Source organism: Phascolarctos cinereus, unplaced genomic scaffold, assembly GCF_003287225.1.
Source record: "Phascolarctos cinereus isolate Bilbo 61053 unplaced genomic scaffold, phaCin_HiC Scaffold_3;HRSCAF=262, whole genome shotgun sequence".
In the NCBI taxonomy this organism is placed as follows: Eukaryota; Metazoa; Chordata; class Mammalia; order Diprotodontia; family Phascolarctidae; genus Phascolarctos; species Phascolarctos cinereus.
Window position 1 is genome coordinate 158,362,622 of NW_027555736.1, and position 19,524 is coordinate 158,382,145.

At 38.2% G+C, this 19,524-nt stretch overlaps 1 non-coding gene and 1 pseudogene across 1 annotated transcript; both read right to left on the minus strand.

Annotated features, from left to right (window-relative positions):
• Positions 1-1,093: 1,093 nt before the first annotated feature.
• On the minus strand, positions 1,094-17,674 carry LOC110206994 (SNW domain-containing protein 1-like; annotated as a pseudogene).
• LOC144456469 (U6 spliceosomal RNA) lies at positions 4,123-4,225 on the minus strand. The gene has a single exon (XR_013485557.1). It is a non-coding gene; the product is annotated as a U6 spliceosomal RNA (small nuclear RNA).
• Positions 17,675-19,524: the final 1,850 nt, after the last annotated feature.

A 19,524-nucleotide genomic window follows, 5' to 3' on the forward strand; every position in this document is an offset into this window, starting at 1 on the left:
TCTGTCTTTTTGTGGGTTCTGCTGCTTTAGAATTTGTTTAGAGCCATTTTTTTAAATAGGTATTTGAAGGGGTTTGGGGGAGAGCTCAAGCAAGTCACTGCTTTCATGCAGCCATGTTGGCTCCGCCCCCCCAACATTCTTTTATATGATTGTGAAGAACTGATAATTCTTCTTTTGAGAATGGTTTGTTTATATCCTCTAACCTCTCATCTATTGAGGAATGGCTTTTGGTCTTCATATTTCTACTAGTTTTCTACATATCTTTGATACAAAACCATTATCCAATAAATATGATACTTTTTTTCCAATTGACCGATCACCTTCCTATTCTAGATACTTTAATTTTGTGTGTGTGTGCAAGTGAAAAGGCTGTAATATAATCAAAATTATGATTTTTTTGGTACTGTAATTACATCTATCCTTTGCTTGGTTAGGAATTCATTTCCTACTGTGAAAGGATATGATTAGCTTCTTTAACTTTTTTTATGTTATGATCTTTAAAATTCAGGTTGTGTATCCACTTTTTTTTTTTATCTAAATGTTTTATTTAAAGCAGTTGCACCACACAGAGCTGACTCTCCCATTCCAAATTAAAACCACACACACACACACACACACACACACACACACACACACACACACACACAATAGGGGCAAACATTCAACAAGCAGTGGACAACTCCATTGTGTGGAGACCTTCCCCAACTGCTCAGCATGGTTGGTGATAAACTTTATGTACAAGGATAGTTCTACTATGAAATGTTAGTCCCCTAAAACTAGTGTCACTAAAGACATAATAATCTTAATTTGGTGTGCTGGTGAATATGGAGCTTCTGTCAATGCTAATGGGGAAAGGTGGACTGACAGAAAGGGGGAAGCAAAAGCCTTACATTGAGAATATGGTCCACCCCTTTAAAAATAAACAGACTAGTTTAAAGTATACTCCCCTTTCCCCCAGCCCCAGTAATAAAAAGTAGTGGGATCTACAATCCCAGATTTGGTTTTCATCCTGATCATTTACATAGAATTCTCCAATGACCACTGTCATCAGAGTTAAGAATAATAGTTCATTCTCTTTGAGAGGCTACCCTACTCACTCCTTCCTCCTCTTCTTGCTTTCATGTTCATGTTCCTTAGGGGGACTGCTATCTGAGGGTGTTTTAGACCTTTCATGCTGTTTGGCTTCTTCCAAAAACTTGTCCAGGCCAAAGAGATCTCCCTCAAATTGAACTGGTTCTTCTTGGCCTCTCTGCCTATGATCTGAGCCAGAGAACACCTTATTGGGAACAAATCTGTTGGTCTTTATTCAGGCCTCTAGGTCGTCACCATACATGTCTTAGTTCAGATTTTTACCGGGTCTGTAGATATTTTGGGCCATGTCTCTGCCACTTCTCCATGGTTGATCATAAACATTATAAATTTCATCTTCTCCACCAGCAAAACCACTGTCCACACTCTTAGTGTGGTTGAATAGCCTCTGGTCATACTAAACTTCATTGGAAGTGCGAGGATTGGATGCACCAAAGAGCAATGACTTCACTGACATCTCAATTCTCATTTCTCTGTAGTTTTGACCTCTTAGCAGGAGGTGCTCTGGAAAGATTCCTGTCATATTGTCTCTCTTTATGTCTATCGTGTCTTATTTCATCTTGTTCCCAGGCCTCCCTATTCTCTTTTTTCAGCATGAGTCTTGATTCCAGCTCTTTTCTCTCAAGCTTTCTCGGCCATTTCTCGAAGCTTCTCTTTGTGTTTTTCCTTTTCCTTTTGGGCCATCTTTCTCTCCACTTGAGCCCGCATCTCCACTGCCTCACGAGCCTTTCTATCAGCAATGTAGAGAGCTTCAGCACATTTGGTGAAATTTTCATTTATGTGGACTGTCTGCAGTCCCCTCCCATCAGCAGCCAGACTTTTGTCTAATGGAATAGTATAGCCCCTTGCATTTTTCCAGTTTGAAATACAAGGCGGAATTTTCCACTCTTGCTGCTCTTTCATGGTCGTCCTTCGGCTAGGAGAATGCATGACAGGTGCAGGAGGAGAAGGAGGCCCATGAGGAATTTTCTTATTAATTTTGAATCTTGGAGGCTCCATTGGATCTTGTTGCACTTCCACCATCCAAATAACTCTTTGCTTAGCTCCAGAATTGAAAGCTACTCCTTGCTGAGATGGTGTGTGCTGGATATAGTGAGCTGGAGCTGGTTTATCTGCAGCTCGAACTGGCATAGCAGCAGCAACCTTCTGAGATAAAGGTTTCTCGAGGGCTACCCGTGTCTTTTCTGTAATCTCTTTAATGGCTTCTTCATCAGGTATTTGCAGATCTGGGTCATCTGCATTCATAACTTCTTTGGGAACCAGGTCAATGTACTTACTATAAATGACCTTGTCTTTTGATTGTCCCTGTCCAGCAATTGCATCATATTTGATTTTTCTCTCTGCATCCACCTGAATGGCCAATGCATTGGACATTTTCTTCTTTCTTCCCATATCCAATGGGTATTGGGCCACATGTATTTCTGGTATGGCACCTCCATCTCCAAAATCCTCTAACAAAAGAGGCATGCAACCTTTTCGATATCCATAAGGGGGAAGTTCTCTTCTTGATGAGATCAGTGCAGTCTGCCTTGATCTCTGTGATTTTGCCCTTTCCTCAGCCTCAAGCTAGTCCTGAGAAAACTGAGTTGGAGCAGGTAAAAAAACCTGTCAGTGCCAATTCTTCCACTGCTTCCAGCACCCTTGGCATCTGAGCTGGAAGGGGTTTACTTGAGTATCCACTTTCAATTGGTTATAGAACATGCTGTAAGATGTTGGTTTAATTTCTGCCAGATTTCTTTCTGCTTTTCTCAGTAGTGCTTACCAAATAGAGAGCTCTTTCCAAAGTAATTTATGTTTTGGGTTTATCAAACATTAGATTATTGAGTGCTATTATTTTTGTTTCTCCTTTTGTCAGTCTACTGATAGTCTATTGATCTACTTTTCTATTTTTTTTTTTAGTTAGTACCAAGTAGCTCTGGTATTGCTCTATAATATGTTTTGGGGTGTGGAAGTACTATTACCCCTTCATTCTTTTTTCATTAGTCCATTGATATTCTAATAGATTTTATTAATCTTGTTAATATTTTTTTGAATTTTTAAAAATATAGCCTTGATAGTTTGGGATAGAATTAAAACTGTATATTAACTTTGATAGTATGCTCATTTGCATTATATTGGAATAGATTAGCCTTTAGCATTGAATATTCCTCTAAGTTGTCTTCATTTCTTTAATGAGCATTTCATAGCTGAATCTATACAATGGTGGAGTATGCTTTGGCAGTTTGGCTTCCAAGTATTTTATATATTTTGAAGTTATTTGGAATTGGATTTCTCTATCTATTGTTGTTATGTAGAAATACTGTTGATTTTTATGTGTTTATTTTGTAGACTGCCATTTTGCTGATGTCAGTTATCTCAGTAACTTTTCGGTTTCCCTGGGAATTCCTAAGTAAACCGTCATGCCACCAGCAAATAAGGAATAGTTCTATTTCCTCTCTCCCTCTTTGTTCCTTTAATTTGTTTATCTTGTTTTATTGCTATTCTTAGCATTTCTTGGACTACATAAAATAAAAGCGGAGAAAGTGGCCATCCTTGCTTGACTACTGTATTTGTTGGAAAAGCTTCTAGTATATCCCTGAATGATACTTGCTTTTGGTTTCAGACAGGTATTTAAAAAAAAAATGACATTGAAAAGATCTCCCCATGCCTTTACTGTGTAGGGTTTTTATCATCAATGAGTATTGAACTTTATCAAAATCTTTTTCTACTTCTATTGAGATAACCATGTGGTTGGGAAGATTACTGTTTTTAATATAATCATCCCTGGTATAAATTTAGCTTGGACGTAAGAAATGATTTCTTGAATGAATTGCTGTAATATGTTCAACAGGATTTTATCTAAATGTTTTAAATTAGTATTCAGTAATAATAATATTGGTCTATATTTACAGTTCTTTGCTTTATCCTCCTCTGGTTTATGTAATATAATTATATTTATCTCATAAAAGGGGTTTGATAGAGTCCTTTCTTTCTCAGTTTTTAGGATTGATTTGTGTAGCATTGGTATTGTTTTTAATAGTTTCTTAGAACTTTCAAAAATTGGAATAACTCATGAATTTGTGTCATCCTTGCACAAGGGTCATGTTAATCTTTTCTGTAACATTCCAGGTTCAGTATATACTCTGCTGAAGTGAGCACAATCATATGTTTTTTCATTTTGTTGCTTTTTTTTCTTTCCTGCTCATTTTACTCCACTTCACTTTTATTTAAAAAATTCCACATTGGTTCATCTCTTTTGCTTCTTTGGAGAAACTCTTCTAAAGATAGATTGATTTCCCCCCCCCCCCCAATCTGCTAATTGAATTTTTTAAAAATCTGCTTTGAGAGCTATAAATTTTTATATATTTTCATTCCTAATTTCTTCTCTTTTTTGAAACCAGTTTTAGAATTTCCTGTTATTTCCATGTTCTCTTTGGATTACACAGTATTCTGTGTTTCATTAGGAATTGGTTTGCTTTTTCTTAAATTATTTTTTGAAATAAAGCTTTGCATTCTCTCTGAGGGATAAATACTCATTATTCTAGAGGCAGCTAGGTGCCACAGTGAATAGAGCACTGGGCTTGCAATCAGGAAGACTCATCTTCCTGAGTTCAGATCTGGACTCAGACACTTAACAGCTGCATGTACTTGGGAAAGTCACTTAATCCTGTTTACTTCAGTTTCCCCATCTATAAAATGAGCTGGAAAAGGAGATGGCAAGCCAGTTCAAAAGCTTTGCCAAGAAAACCCCCAGTGGGGCCATAGAGAGTTGAACATGACTGAAACAAGTGAACAACAAAAACAGCTCATTATTCTGTTTAATTTTTAGGCTCCTTTCTATTGGTTTATTTGTTTGTAGTAATTGTATCTTCCTCCCAAGGTTGTTGTGAAGATGAAAGGAGATAATATTTGTAAAGTGCTTTGCAAATCTTAAAACATTATATCAGTTGTAGCTATCATCATCATCATTTTCATCATTATCATTACTGTTATTATAATACTCTGGATTTTTTTTTCCTTTTGAAATCTTTTAAAAGTTTTTTTCTTTTATTCCTTTGTCACTTTCTGCATCTTCATCCTTTTCTGGTTGACCCACTCTTAGAGCTGGATTACAGTGTTTCGTTAGCCTTTTCCCATGTTGAGGAATTTAGGTTTTACTGGTCTTCATCCCTGCCCTAAGAAACCTCTGAAAGAGCAAGACTAGCCTTACTTGGGTTTACTTTTCTTTCAGGCCTGGTGGAAGCAAATACTGGCCCAGTTCCTCTCTTGGATTTCCTTTCTTTCTTTGGCTGAGATGAATCACCATCTGCTGATTCTTCAGATTTCAGAACGACAGGGAGGGTGTCCTAAACAGTTCATGCAGCCTTGGCGGGGGTGGGGGTGGGGTAGGGTACGGGGGGGGGGGGGGGCGGTGGTGTCCCTGTACAAAGGAATGTTCCAGTCAGAAGGCAGCATGTTCTCTTTGCCCCTCACAAAGCTGGTCAGAATGAATGTTCACTGCTTGTTGTGGGCTTGTGAGGGTGGACAAAAGTTAAATTATGCTGTCAAACTCTTTGCAGCATCCTTATGTGGGCCTTAAGTTCAAGCAGTAGGTGAAAGGGCAGTTTGCATGTTCTTGATGTGAGTGTAAAAGCTGGTGGGGGAGTGTTTCTGAGTGAGTACTTTAGGGAATAATATCCTCTGATGTTAATTTAAAAGGATTTTACCTTTTCAGGGTTCATTCTCTCTCCCTGTCTCTTTCTCTCTCTTTTGTCTTATGGATTCATCTGAAGTTCTACATTTAGCACATAATTCCTCTTTTTGGAGGCTTTTTAGAGTTAATAGGTACCACAGAAAATGTCTAGCTCACCATCTTGTTGCTTTGTGACCCAGAATTCCTCTAAATTCTCAGAATTGTTTGACAATAATAAAAGGAATTTCCGAAATCCGTTTTCATTTTTAAGGTATTGGTTCCACTGACATAACTTTATTATTTGGTGTTTAACTTTCAAACTTTCTTTCATTTGTTACATTTTTCTTTCTTTTAAAAATGTTTTTCCATTTCAAAATAATGGCAAAAAGCTAAATTTGCTATAGTCTTTTAGCAGCTACAAGTGTAGCTACTCTATACGATTGGTTAAGCATATGTTTTTTTTTGTGTGTGTGTGTTTTTGTTTTTGCTTTTTGGTGAGGCAATTGGGGTTAAGTGACTTTCCCAGGGTCCCACAGCTCTTAAGTGTCAAGTGTCTGAGGCCAGATTTGAATTCACATCCTCCTGACTCCAAGGCCTGAGCTCTATCCATTGTGCCATCTAACTGCCCCTAAGCATATGGATTTTAAAACTTTTACTTGAGTAGTTCATCTGGTATCTTTGCTGCATAAAAAACTTTCATTTGCAATTCTTGGAGATAGCGAGTTGTCATTGACAGACATTGGTTAAATAAATACAGAGCACAGAATTTTTCTTCCATAACATCTAACAAAAAAATACCATACCAAAAAAGGTAGAATTTTGGTCAAGTATAGCTTTTTATGCAATTCTCAGGATATACATTATAAATGAGTTGCTGATCCCATAAGTAGAAGAAATTTCCACACTGGGAGTTCCCTACACTGATTAAATCACAGATCTACCTCCTACTCCTTTCAAAATAATTACTTTTTTGTTTTTATTAAAAAAAGAGGGATTATAAAATTTCTACAATTTCTTCTTCAAAGTTGATTTCTTAAAGTGATGTGGTTTTTTACCTTGCATTTGATTCCTAATGGTGGCTGTTTTTTGTCATGGGATAAGAAAGCAGGATATTTCGTTCTGCTGTTGTTCAGAGAGGGGAGGATTCTCTTGATATGTATATTTTTGAGAAAACTTTTGGGCAAAGCTTGTATTTGACATGAGAAATTTCAGTAGGCAGAGGGAATGTTACATTTTTTATTTTGATTTCTGAAGATGAGACAATCTTACTTTTAATGTAGAGACAAAACTTCACTAGCTTGAGAGGCCACTTGTTATTTTTGATGAGTCTGTGTATTATAGTTATTTAGGAGTAATTTGGTCAGGTCCAATGTAACTTTTATTCATGTGAATATTCCCTGCAATGATTTGGACCACAATCCATCCATGCCTGTTCATTCTGTGAAGCTGTCATCCATATTCTCCCATGAGTTTGCCCCAAGGAGTCCACTCAACACATTGAAGGCCTTCCTTGAATTCTGTTTGTTTTGTGGATACCAAAAAGATAAAAATCTGTAACATAAACTTGTTAGCAATGAGAAGGGAATGCATAACAGGCATGAAGGATCACCTGTGAAAAAGCATAGGGATTGAAGATTGAATGTTGCATGTGACCTAGCAAGTAGGATAGATAGATTGGATCTAAAAGTACATGATGGAGAGTATTATATAATAAGCCTAGAAAAGTAGGTTGGAGCCAAATGTTAATGGAGTTTAAATAGCAGAGGATTTTTGTGTTTGATCATGTAGGCAAAAGGGAGCCACTGGTGTTTCTTGAGCCTGACAGTGACCCAGGCAGATCCATGTTTTAGTAATATCACTTTGGTGTTCTCTAGTTTTAAATGTGAGTCCTCATAATCCTTTCTTTTTCATACACTTTCTATGTAACTTCAGACAAAGTATATGATTTCCCAAGCCCCTTCTATGAAACATGAAAAGCCAGGAGGCTTGAAAGAATATGAAGATAAATGTTGAAAGTCAGCAAATGAAAAACATAATTTGTCTCTCTGACTGATGGACAGGAGTCATGCTTACAAATTTTTAATACACTGATCATGTCACTCCTACTCAATAAACCCCAGTGGTTCCCTGTCCTCTCTAGGATAAAAAATGCAATGACTTGTTTAGCATTCAGAGCCCTTCATAATCTACCCCCTCTCCTACCTTTCCAGCTTTATTACCCCTTATTCCCTGACACAGACACTTCAGTCCAGTGACACTGGCCTCCTGGCTGTTCCACAAACAAGGCACTCCATGGCTCACTCTGGGCATTTTCTCTGGCTGTCCCTTATGCCTGTAATGCTCTCCCTCCTCAACTCTTCCTATTGGCTTTCTTGGCTTCCTTTAAGGCCCAACTAAAATTCCACTTTTATAGGAATTCTTTCCCAGCCCCTAATTCTGGTGTCTTTCATCTCAAGTTATTTATTTATCTTATATTTAGCTTGCTTTGTATATATTTGTTCCATGTTGTCTCTCCTATTAGATTGTAAGCTCCTAGAGGGCAGGGACTATTTTTTGACCTTTTGTATTCTGAGCACTTAGTGCTCTATGTGCCTGGCACATAGTAGGTACTTAATGTATGTTTATGGACTAATTGATTTGATGAGGTTTGTCAAAATCCAAACAAAGCTTTCTATAAAGGGAAAATTTTGGACAAGACTAAAATAGAAAAGTTTATTAAATATCTGTACAGTTTCTTCTTCCTAATCCTTCTCATCCTTTAGAAATAAATAGAACTGCCACTTGTCTTGACATAAGAAAGCTTTGCAGTATTCACAGCATAGAGGCTTGAAAATTAAGGTTCCAGACAACCTCGTATCCTGCGGTTCAAAGTGAACCTGTCTTGCTCACTGTCTTTAAGTAAATCACAATAAAACTAAGTAGAGGAAAGGAAGTCATCTTGGAAAATTCCACAACGCCTGGCCTGCACCTTGGGTTAGCCCTATTTATAAAGAATTTCAGGGAACCACAAAAAGCTCCCTCATTGTGTCCTAAATAGATAGAGCCCCTTCAGGATTTGTTCTGTGAAGTATGGATTCAGTCAAAGGGCCGCACTTGAGGACCTAGAGGGTCACATGTGGCCTTGAGGCCACAGGTTCCCACCTCTGGGCTAAGGGAACTCATTTTATTGGCCCTATATTTGTAGAAGAATATAAATGTGCTGTAGTTATGGTAAGCTAAAGCCTCCCCAAAGGACTACTCAAACTTCTGATCCTTGAAAGAGATTATGGGTTCAGCTGAGGCTTTCTTTTGACAACTGGCGGGACCAGAACAGCATCCTTGCTGCCTGCCTTCTTTCATAGAGACAAATGACAGAGGAATTGGTGGACAGCTACCAAAGGCAGCACTTCTAAGGAAAACGGAAAGAAGAGGACTTGCCGACTTGATACCAGAAAAGCAAGAGAAAAGGAAGTCAATGTCTTAAGGAGGGTAGTAATTATTAACTGAAGCAAAGATAACTGACCTTTTCAGTTAAGGCTGTGTATGTATGTATCCAGAGTAAAAGTTCAGTATGAATTTATTTGATCGGATGACAAAACTTTTTGGCCTAAACTGTGGGCTAGGAATTGCATTTGAATGTGGGAGACTATTTATTGTTTCTCTTATAGGCCCCAGTAAAATAAAAATAGGAAAGCCATCTTTTAGGTAGGAAAATACACACAAGGACATAAGGGTCTCTATCAAGTCAGCCTAAGAAATGACAGCCATATACAGAAGGTTAGGATAGAGTACTGCTGCTGAGTGTGCAGGGAGAAGAGCGGTGCACATTTTTGGCTGACCTAGCTTGGGTAATTTGGATGGATATTAAGGACAATACAAGCAGGTGGGTGATGCTGCTGAGGTCATTGATTATGATATTTTCTGTCTGCTGAATGAGACGATACATCTCCAGGGCAGTCATGGAAACTGGAGCAGGAAGCATTTGTACCAGTAAGAGAGCCACAGAGGATGGGGCAGAGATTGCATGGGGACTATGCATGAAAATACAAAAAGTAATGGGTTATTTAGTGATGCTGTTTTATTTTGGAAGCCTTTGTGAATCTTCTAAATTGTTAATGCTTCCTCTTCCTCTTTGAATTCCATATATTTACTTGTGTCTGTGGTATCTTCCCAGTGGAATGCATGTAAACTCCTTAAGGACAGGGACTGCCTTTGTTTTTATTTCCAGTGCCTAGCGCAGAGCCTTTCCCGTGATAGGTACTTAATAACTGCACATTACTGAGTTATTTGCTATCCCACCCTGGGCTCCTTTCCACCCATACTTTCAGCACTACCAATAAAATGCAACGATTCTGAGATTTTTCTCTATAACATAGTAACACAAGTGGTTTTCATTACTTAGATACTGCTTGGGGGCAGAAGCTTTGGAAAAGTTAGGACAAAACCAAAAATTTTAAAAACTGGAAAAAAAAAAGGAGGAACTGGTTTCTGAAGGTGATCTGGGATTTTTCCATTTATGACAAAGCCAAAAGCTGTTCTGGATACAGATTGAGCAAAGTTTAATCAAGGTTAAGGAAACATTTGAAATTTAAGAATTATCTCTCAGGCTACCAGAGACAGCATGGTGCTATGGAATAGGTGCTGATTTGGGAGTCAGAGGACAAAGCTGGGTTCATATTCCACTATTGCCACTTAAACCTCCATGACTTTAAGCCCATCAACTTCCATAGCTTTCACCCCTTTGTGGCTCATTTTCCTCATCTTTAAAATGAGGGGGTTTTGGACCAGTTGACTTCTAATGTCCCTTTTAGCACTAAATCTATATTCATAAGACATCACTGATAATAGGAACTGGTGCACGTTAGTGTTTTATAATTTTTTTGTGTGCCTTTTATTTAACATTTTAAAAATATTTTATTTTCCCCCAATTGTGCTTAAAAACAATTTTAAACCTTCATTTTAAAATGTTTTAAGTTCCAATTCTATCCCTCCCTGAGACAATAAGCAATTTGAAATAGGTTATATATGTGCAATCATAAATTTCCATATTGGTCATTTTGTGGAAGAAAACTTGAATAAAAAAAGAGAAAGAAATTGGAAAATAGTATACTTTGGTCTGTATTCAGATGACAATCAGTTTTTTCTCTGGAGGCAGATAGCATTTTTCATCATGAGCCCTTCGGGATTGTCTTGGATCATGGTATTGCTGAGAATAGCTAAGTCATTCACAGTTATTCATTGTACAATATTGCTGTTACTGTGTACAATGTTCTCCTGTTCTGCTTATTTCACTTTGTATCAGTTCATGTAAGTCTTTCCAGATTTTTCTGAAATCACCCTGCTCATCATTTCTGATAGCATGATAATATCCCATTATAATCATGTGCCACAAATTTCTCAGCCATCCCCTCAGTTTTCAGTTTGTTGCCACCACAAAAAGATCTGCCATAAATATTTTTGTATATATAGGTCCATTTCATTTTTGTTTTTGATCTCTTTGGGATTATAGACCTGATAGTGGTATTTCTGGGTCAAAGAGTATGCTCAGTTGTACAGCCTTTTGGGCACAGTTTCAAATTGTTCTGGAAGAATGGTTGAATCAGTTCACAATTCTACCAACAGTGCATTAGTGTCTCAATTTTTCCACATCCTCTCCAACATTTGTCATTTTCCTTTTCTGTCATATTAGCCAATCTTGATAGATGTGTGGTGGTAGCTCAGAGTTGTTTTAATTTGCTTTCTCTAGAATCAATAGTGATTTAGAGCATTTTTTCATATGATTGTAGATAGCTTTGGTTACTTCTTTTGAAAACGGCCCATTCATATCCTTTGACTATGTACCAGTTAGGGAATGACTTGTATTCTTATAAATTTGACTCGATTCTCTAAATGTTTGAGAAATAAGGCCTTCATCAGAGAAACTTGCTATAAAATTTTTTTTCATAGTTATGATTACTGTGTATTTCCCTCCATCCTATGTCTCACCGTGTTTATCCCACTCTCTCCTTTCACCCTGTCCATTTTCAAAAGTGTTTTGCTTCTGAATACTGCCTCCCCCAATTCACCCTTCCTTCTATTAGCCTCACCTTTTTTCTTATTCCCTTCCCCCTCCTATTTTTCTATAGGGTAAGATAGATTTCTATATCCAAGGTATATTATTCCATCTTTGAACCAATTCTGATGAGAGTAAGGTTCAAGGGCTCCCCTCTACCTCCTCAATCTTCCCCTTCACTGTAAAAGCTCTTTTGAGCCTCTTTTATGTGAGATAATTTACCTCATTCTACCTTTCCCTTGCCCCTTCTCTCAGTATATTCTTTATCACCCCTTAATTTTATTTTTTTCATATATCATCCCATCACATTCAACTCACCGGTGTCTTCTGTCTATGTACACTCCTTCTAGCTGCCCTAATAATGATAAAACTCTTAGGAGTTACAAGTGTCATCTTGCAGTGTAGGAATGTAAACAGTTTAACATTATTGAATCCCTTATGATTTCTCTTTCCTGTTCCTTTTTATCTTTCTCTTGAGTCTTATATTTGAAAATTAAATTTTCAAACTCGAAAGCTCTGGTCTTTTCATCAGGAATGCTTAAAATCCTCTATTTCATTAAATATCCCCCCCCCCCAAAAAAAAAGGATTATACTCAGTTTTTCTAGATGGGTGATTCTTGGTTGTAATTCTAGTTTCTTTGCCCTCTAGAATATCATATTTCAAGCCCTCTGATTCTTTAATGTAGAAGCTGCTAAATCTTGTGTTAATCCTGATTGTTGCTCCAAGATATTTGACTTGTTACTTTCTGACTGCTCGCAATATGTTCTCCCTGACCCAGAAGTTCTGGAATTTGGCTGTTGTATTCCTGGGGAATGTTCATTTTGGAATCTCTTTTGGGAAGTGACCAGTGGATTCTTTCAATTTCTGTTTTACCCTCTGATTCTAGAATATCAGGGCAGTTTTCCTTGATAATTTTTTGAAAGATGATATCTAGGCTCTTTTTGTGAAAATGGCTTTTAGGTGGTCCAATAATTCTTACATTATCTCTCCTTGAACTATTTTCCAGGTCAATTATTTTTCCAATGAGATATTTCACATTTTTTTTCTATTTTTCATCCTTTTGATCTCATTTTATTGTTTCTTGATGTCTTATAGAGTCATTAGATTCCACTTGTCCACTTTTTTTTTCAAGGAATTATTTTCTTTAGTAAATTTTTTTCGCATCTTTTTCCATGTGGCCAATTCTGCTTTTTAAGGAGCTCTCTTCAGTGAATTTTTAAATTTTTTTCCATTTTGTCAATTCTGCTTGTTAAAGAGTTCTATTCAATGGATTTTGGCCTTTTTTTTTTTTTGGTGAGACAATTGGGGTTAGATGACTTGCCCAGAGTCACTAAGCTAGTAAGTGTTATGTATCTGAGGGCAGATTTGAACTCAGGTCCTCCTGACTCCAGGGCCAATACTCTGTCCACTGCAACACCTAGCTGCCCCTATTTTGTCCTTTTTACCATTGGGCCTATTTTTTAAAAAATAAATTCATTTATTTATTTTTAGTTTTCAATATTCACTTCCAAAAAATTTTAACATCCAAATTTTCTCCTCATCTTTCCCCTCCCTTCACCCCAAGACAGTGTATAAATTGATATAGTCTCAACATATACATTCATATTAAACCTATTTTCACATTAGTCGTGTTGTAAAGAAGAATTAGAACCAATGGGAGAAACTATGAGAAAGAAGAAATGAAAAAAAAAGAGAGAGAGAGCAAATAATATGATTTGATCTGCATTCAAACTCCATAGTTTTGGATAGAATTTTCCATTATGAGTCTTTCTATCATGAATTGTCTTAGATCCTTGCATTGCTAAGAAGAGATAAGTCTATCAAAGTTAGTGATCACATAATGTGGCTGTTGCTGTGTACAATGTTCTCCTGGTTCTGCTCACTTCACTCAGCATCAGTTCATATAAATCTTTCCAGGTTTTTATGAAGTCGGCCTGCTTCTGTTATTTAATTCTGTTTTTTAATGTGTTATTTTCTTTAGTATTTTTTTTGTGCCTCTTTACCAAGCTGTTGATTCTTTTTTCATGGTTTCCTTGCATCACAGTAAGTAATTTATTTTTCCATTTTTTTCCTTTCACCTCTCTTATTTGATTTTTCAAGTCCTTTTTGAGTTCTTTCAGTTACTATTTTTGGTTTGAGACCAACTCACATTTTTCTTTGAGGCTTTGCATGTGGCACTTTTGACTTTGTTGTCTTCTTGTGAATTTGTGCTTTGAGCTTCCCTGTTGCTATAGTAACTTTTTATGGTCAGGTTCTTTTTTTTTTTTTTTTGCTCATTTTTCCAACTTATTTGTTGACTTTAATTTTATGTTAAAGTTGAGCTTTGCTCCTGGGTTAGAAAGGGCACTGTCCCAAGCTTCAGATTTTTTTTTGTGCAGCTGCTTTTAGAGCTAGTAAGTTTTCAGTTCTTCCAAGGTGGCATGATCTAAGGCCAGATGTGGTCACTGCTCTCCTGGCCTGTGCTCTACTCTGTGAGTACCCTCAAGCACTCTTTTCCACTCTGGAATTGTGATCAGGGTTCCCACTCCTCTGTGCCCACAATCTCTGGTGTGCTTGTGCTCCTCCATACCCTGGGACTGTGATCAAGCATAAGCTGTGCAACAGGGTCCTGCACCCAGGGCTAACCAAGGGACCCCCTGTAATCTCTTTCTGACCAGTTGTCCAGCCCCCTTACCATCTGTGGGCTGAGAGTTCTGGAAGCTGCCAATCTGATTCAGTTGCCCCCAAGGCCTGCTGTTGGTTTGCCAAGGTGGGTCTGCTGCTGTCTTTCTGGGGTGTTGACTGTGCTGGACTGCACACCACTCTTATCCTGATGGGACAGACCTTTTCTATCAAGCTTCTAAGTTATCTTGGGCTGGAAAATTGTTTTACCCTGTCCTTTTGTGGGTCCTGCCACTCCAGAATTTCTTTTGAAGCATTATTTTAAAGTTATATAATGAGAGAAAATTGGGAGAGCTCAGGCAAGTCCCTGTCTTGGCTCTATCAGCTTGGCTCCAACTCCCTGTTTTTTACTTTTCAAAGTTCATTTAGTTTCAAAGCAGTCCCATGAAGTTGGTGGGGCCATTGTTATAATTTCTATTTGAGACATAAAGAAATCGAGGTTTGAGGAGGTAAAGTCCTTGATGTTTATCCAGATTACCTCAGGCCGGTCAGCCAAAAATGCATATAGATTTTCTCCCTGTACACTCAGTAGCAGGGACTTGCCCACTGAACCAGTGAATGGCATCTGTAGGATTAGAAACCATGTTTCCTGACACCTAGTCCAGTGTTTTTACCATTATATTGTATTACTTCTTTGCTAGTGTCTAAGCAATGTAGTACAGATGAAAGAACACTGGATTTGTTGGTTGGAAGACTTGGTTCAGATCCTAGGTCTTCTATTTAATTCCTATGTGAGCTTTGGGAAAGTCACTTGACCTCTCTATGTCCTCATCTATACAATGAGAGGACTGACCTGGCCTATAAATTTCTTTCTGGCTTTACACTTGTGATCCTAAGCAGAAATCTAAGATAAGAGAAGTTGCTTTGATTTGGATTAAGTTTTCAAATGACTAGCCCTGGCTTCTCCAGAGAAATCTGTAGTCAGCTGGTTTTCCTATCCCTCTCCAGATGCATAAGGAGCCAAGATGATCAGTCTGTCATGGACTGTACTAAGAGTGAGGAACTGGATGCCTGCTGGGATGTGGGACGGGAAAGACCAAGGCACTCAAAAGAGGGCATGTCAATGCACAAACATCCCTTCTAAGTTGCACCCCTGAACAGCCACTATCTAAAGACAAAAGAAGGACCTTAAAAAAATCCAACTTCTATTACTTTGAAGAATAAGCATAGTCTACTTGGTTATAGCTTATTACAAAGAGATAATTAGGATTCCCTGAATTAATTGAGCTCTCAGTGGATAGTTAATTTTTTAAATCTGAAAACTTGTTTTGAGTATTTTAAATGCCCACAGTTTCTAACAACAACAACAAAGAATCATAGGACAATAGAAATCCATTTCTAATTAACTTTGTGGGTCTAATAATTCAGTCACTTCTTTAGCCTAGTAAGAAAACATCCCCTCAACATAAATGCTATGGTAAGGGTGTTTGCTTCATTAAAATTAGTATCTTATCTCCCCTTCATTACAAATTTGGATATTTAACTTTTCTGATTCAGAGGATATCTTCCAGGTGAGTGCCTCAAAGGATCATATATGAAGGTCAACATATATCCTTCAGTTCTGGAGCAGCGTTATTATATTTCCTGTGTGGAGTTCTAGAGCAGAGAACTGTTTTATTTTTCTTTCTTTTTTTCTTCTTGTAAACTGGTTGCCACTTAGAGCTATGTGACCATGACCAAATCATTCAACCTCTCTGATCCTGTTTCCTCATCCATAAAAAAGATTACTGTTTTCATGACCTCATTCATAGGGTTGTTGTTGAGATAATATAGGGGACAGTACTTTGCAAAAGTGCTTTTATGTATGTAACCTCTTCTCCATAGGGAGAAAAACCTGTTTACTATGTTAAATGAAAAGCAGTTTTTGTTTTTAGTAGTCATTTTCATAGACTTGAAAAAAGAGTTTAGGATGGAAGGTTTACTCCTGGATCTTCTTCCCTTTCTTTAAACTTCACTCACCCTGTGTAGTAACCACAGTCTCTGCTTATACTTGCCCTGCTAACGAGTTCTCCATTTGTCTCTTTGACAGGTGAGCCTGTGTCTTCTCAAGCCTAGGCTCAGTCCCCTGATGGAGGGTGCCTTGTGACTTCCTTTAAATAGCTTGTGACTGCCTATATCACTGCAGTGGTCTCACAGAGGTTAAATGATGAGAGGAAAAAGGGATATTTCCTGTGATGATATTTAAGAAAGATATCCAAACATGTGAAAATGTAACAATGTTAGATATTTAAATAGTATTTTAAGATTCACGTATGCTATCTTATATGAGCTTCTCAACAACCTTCAGAAGTAGGTACTGTGGATATTATCTGCACTTTACAGGTGAGAAAAATTGAGGCTCAGAAAGGTTAAGCAATTTGTCCATCAAGTCTCTCCCCACTCCAATCCATTCACCAAGTTACCGCTTTCCTAAAGTGGTAGTGTTGTAGAGAGATTTCGACCCCTCAAGGACCAGAGTATAGGACAGGGTCATCTGGAATGAATTCACAGACTCAAGCATTCTTTAAGTCAAAGTGGCAAAGATTTATTGTTGCTCTGTGTACTGGGCGAGGATTCTCAAGGAATTCTGCCATGGTGGGCAGAGCTCCTTAGGGAACTTGCAATTTAACTTGCAACTGATGCTAAAGCTTATATAGGAAAAGTAGCAGATTATATGGCAAGAATGTAATTAGGTGATAACATACAATTATGTCATTTACTACTGGAAACCTCAGGGAGGGGAGTTTCTTAAGGGGTGTGTTTTTGGTCTGTTATGTCTGAAACAAGGTAGTTTCAGGAGTTGATATTTATAGCTTGACCTCTGGATTATGTATGTTAACTGCGGCAATCAGTACTTGATAGTTCTGCTTGTACAAGACAGTACAAGGGAAATTCTACAGTGGTCAGCTTGTTCTTGTAACAGGGAGAGATAGTTTGCCTCACTGGGCCCACTCATGAGTCATTGCCAGAGATGGGATCCTTGGGCTGGGGGGGAAACTGTCAGGGATAGTGTTTCTGAGGCCAGGGAGAAATATAATCTTGAAAGTGGGATCTGAGTACAAGTACACAAGCACCCCATCAGTAGTCTAACCATATAACTCCCCCTGATCGATGTGGTTGAGATGTAAACTCCTATTTGGCATTCAAAGCTCTTCACAACCTAGTCCCTTCCTATTAATTGTGACACACTTTACTCACCTCCATGAATTCTCAGATTGAGCTTTACTGGCCTACTTGCAGTTTCTTGAACAGGACACACCATGTTCTAATGCTGTGCCTGGCTGATCCTCATGCCTGGAATGTTTTATCTACTCATGTCTGTCACTTGGTTCCTTCAAGACTTAGCTCAAGTCCCACCTTCTGCAAGAGACCTTGTCTGGTCCCCTTCAGTTGCTGGTGCCTTCCTCTCTATGATCACCTTCCACCAAATTTGTAAATAAATTGTATATACCTGGTTATCCACATATTGGCCATATTGTCCCCTCATGGGAATTTAGACTCCTTGAAGGCAGGGACTCTTTATCTTTTCTTTTCTTGATATCCTCAGCACTCACCCAAGTTCTTAGCATGTAATAAGTGCTTAATTAATGTTTATTGACTTACTGACACAGAGAGTAAATATGAATCAGGATTCCAGACCAAGTTTTGCAAAACTTGCATTGGACTTTCATGAGGCAAAGAGCCCAAATTCATTTCAGGGAACTCCTTACTCCTCTGGTTCATAATCTGTACCTGGAAATTTTTGGACACTGTATTATGGCAACATTTCCCCTTCCTTATAGCGTACAAACACATAGTTCACGATATTGAAGAACATTTTATTGAGAGGCAGAAGAAAACCCAACCAAACCCTTGGGGAAACAAAAAGAAATTCTCCAATAAGCAGAAACCCTCTCCTCAAAAATCTATGTAAATTTCTAGTTGTTTATAGTCCTGAATTGGCAGATTTCTCTCCTCTGTGGTTCCCTGATGCTTTTACCAGATGTTGTTTTCTTGACATTCCTTCTTGCTCTTGCCAGATGTTGCTTTGTGTTGGATCACTTCTGTGGTTCCTTAAAACAGGAATCCCATGTGGGTCAGGTGCTCTTGCTGGCCCTTCCCCTTTCTATTGAGTTCTCTTTCATGACTGTTCTATTGCCTTTGACCTTCTACTGAAGCAAATCTTTCTCTGTCTTGGGTTCAGTCCTTGCTATTCCAGATGGGGAAGACCTTTACTTTTCTGACTGGCAGGAGACATAGTTTTTCCTGTGTCACAGGACCAGACTGTGGATGTTCTTTAATCGAGGTTTTTCCCATTTTCCACTGCTGCTACTGACATCTGGCCTCACAAAAGCTCGCCCATGAAGCAGGCCCCCCCACCATGCACCAGCTTCAGTAGTGTCTCTGGCACCAGTCTCAATTTCAGCTGTGGCTATTAATCTCGAGAAAGTTTTTTCTCTCTCTAACAGTTGGGAGCAGGATCATATGTCATGTAATTTTAGTATTGAGGGACGAGAGGTGGAAATGGATTTTCAAATAAATTCAGTAATTCATGATATGAAAATAGTGGAAGAAATAATAAAGACAAATTCAGCTATGGGAGGGGTAATTAATTACGGTAGTCACTTGTAAGTAGGTGCTATTCAGTAGCAATGGGGAATCTGGTAGCTTCCTGTTTTAACTATTCTTACTAACTTACTAACTCTAGTTTGTAATGTGTTACTGAAGAAATGCACGTGTTAAATTTTTGCGCCCTCTAAATTTCAGTGTCCTGGCTGAAAGTTTGGATTATCTGTCCCAGTTATGGCTCTGTCTTAGAGTGGTGTCCCCCATCAGAAAAGTCCACTTTTCAGGAGCCAAAGGCCAATTGGTTCCCTAGTTATCTCTAAAGCTTTGAAGGATCCTTCATAAGCAACTGTGAGTGGTGATTTAAATCAAGGGTATCTGCAATCCCTGTTGAGGGCAGGGGTGTCGAGAAGTGGCATTCATTCATAGCAGTCGCCTTGAAAAGAGGGATTAGGGAAGTTGGACCTAAGATCTTCTACTTAATGCTTGACAGTAAACATTTCCATTAGGTGGGTGATAGGAGAGACATTGAAAATCTGACACCACCAGATTCTCCTTTGGGAGAGG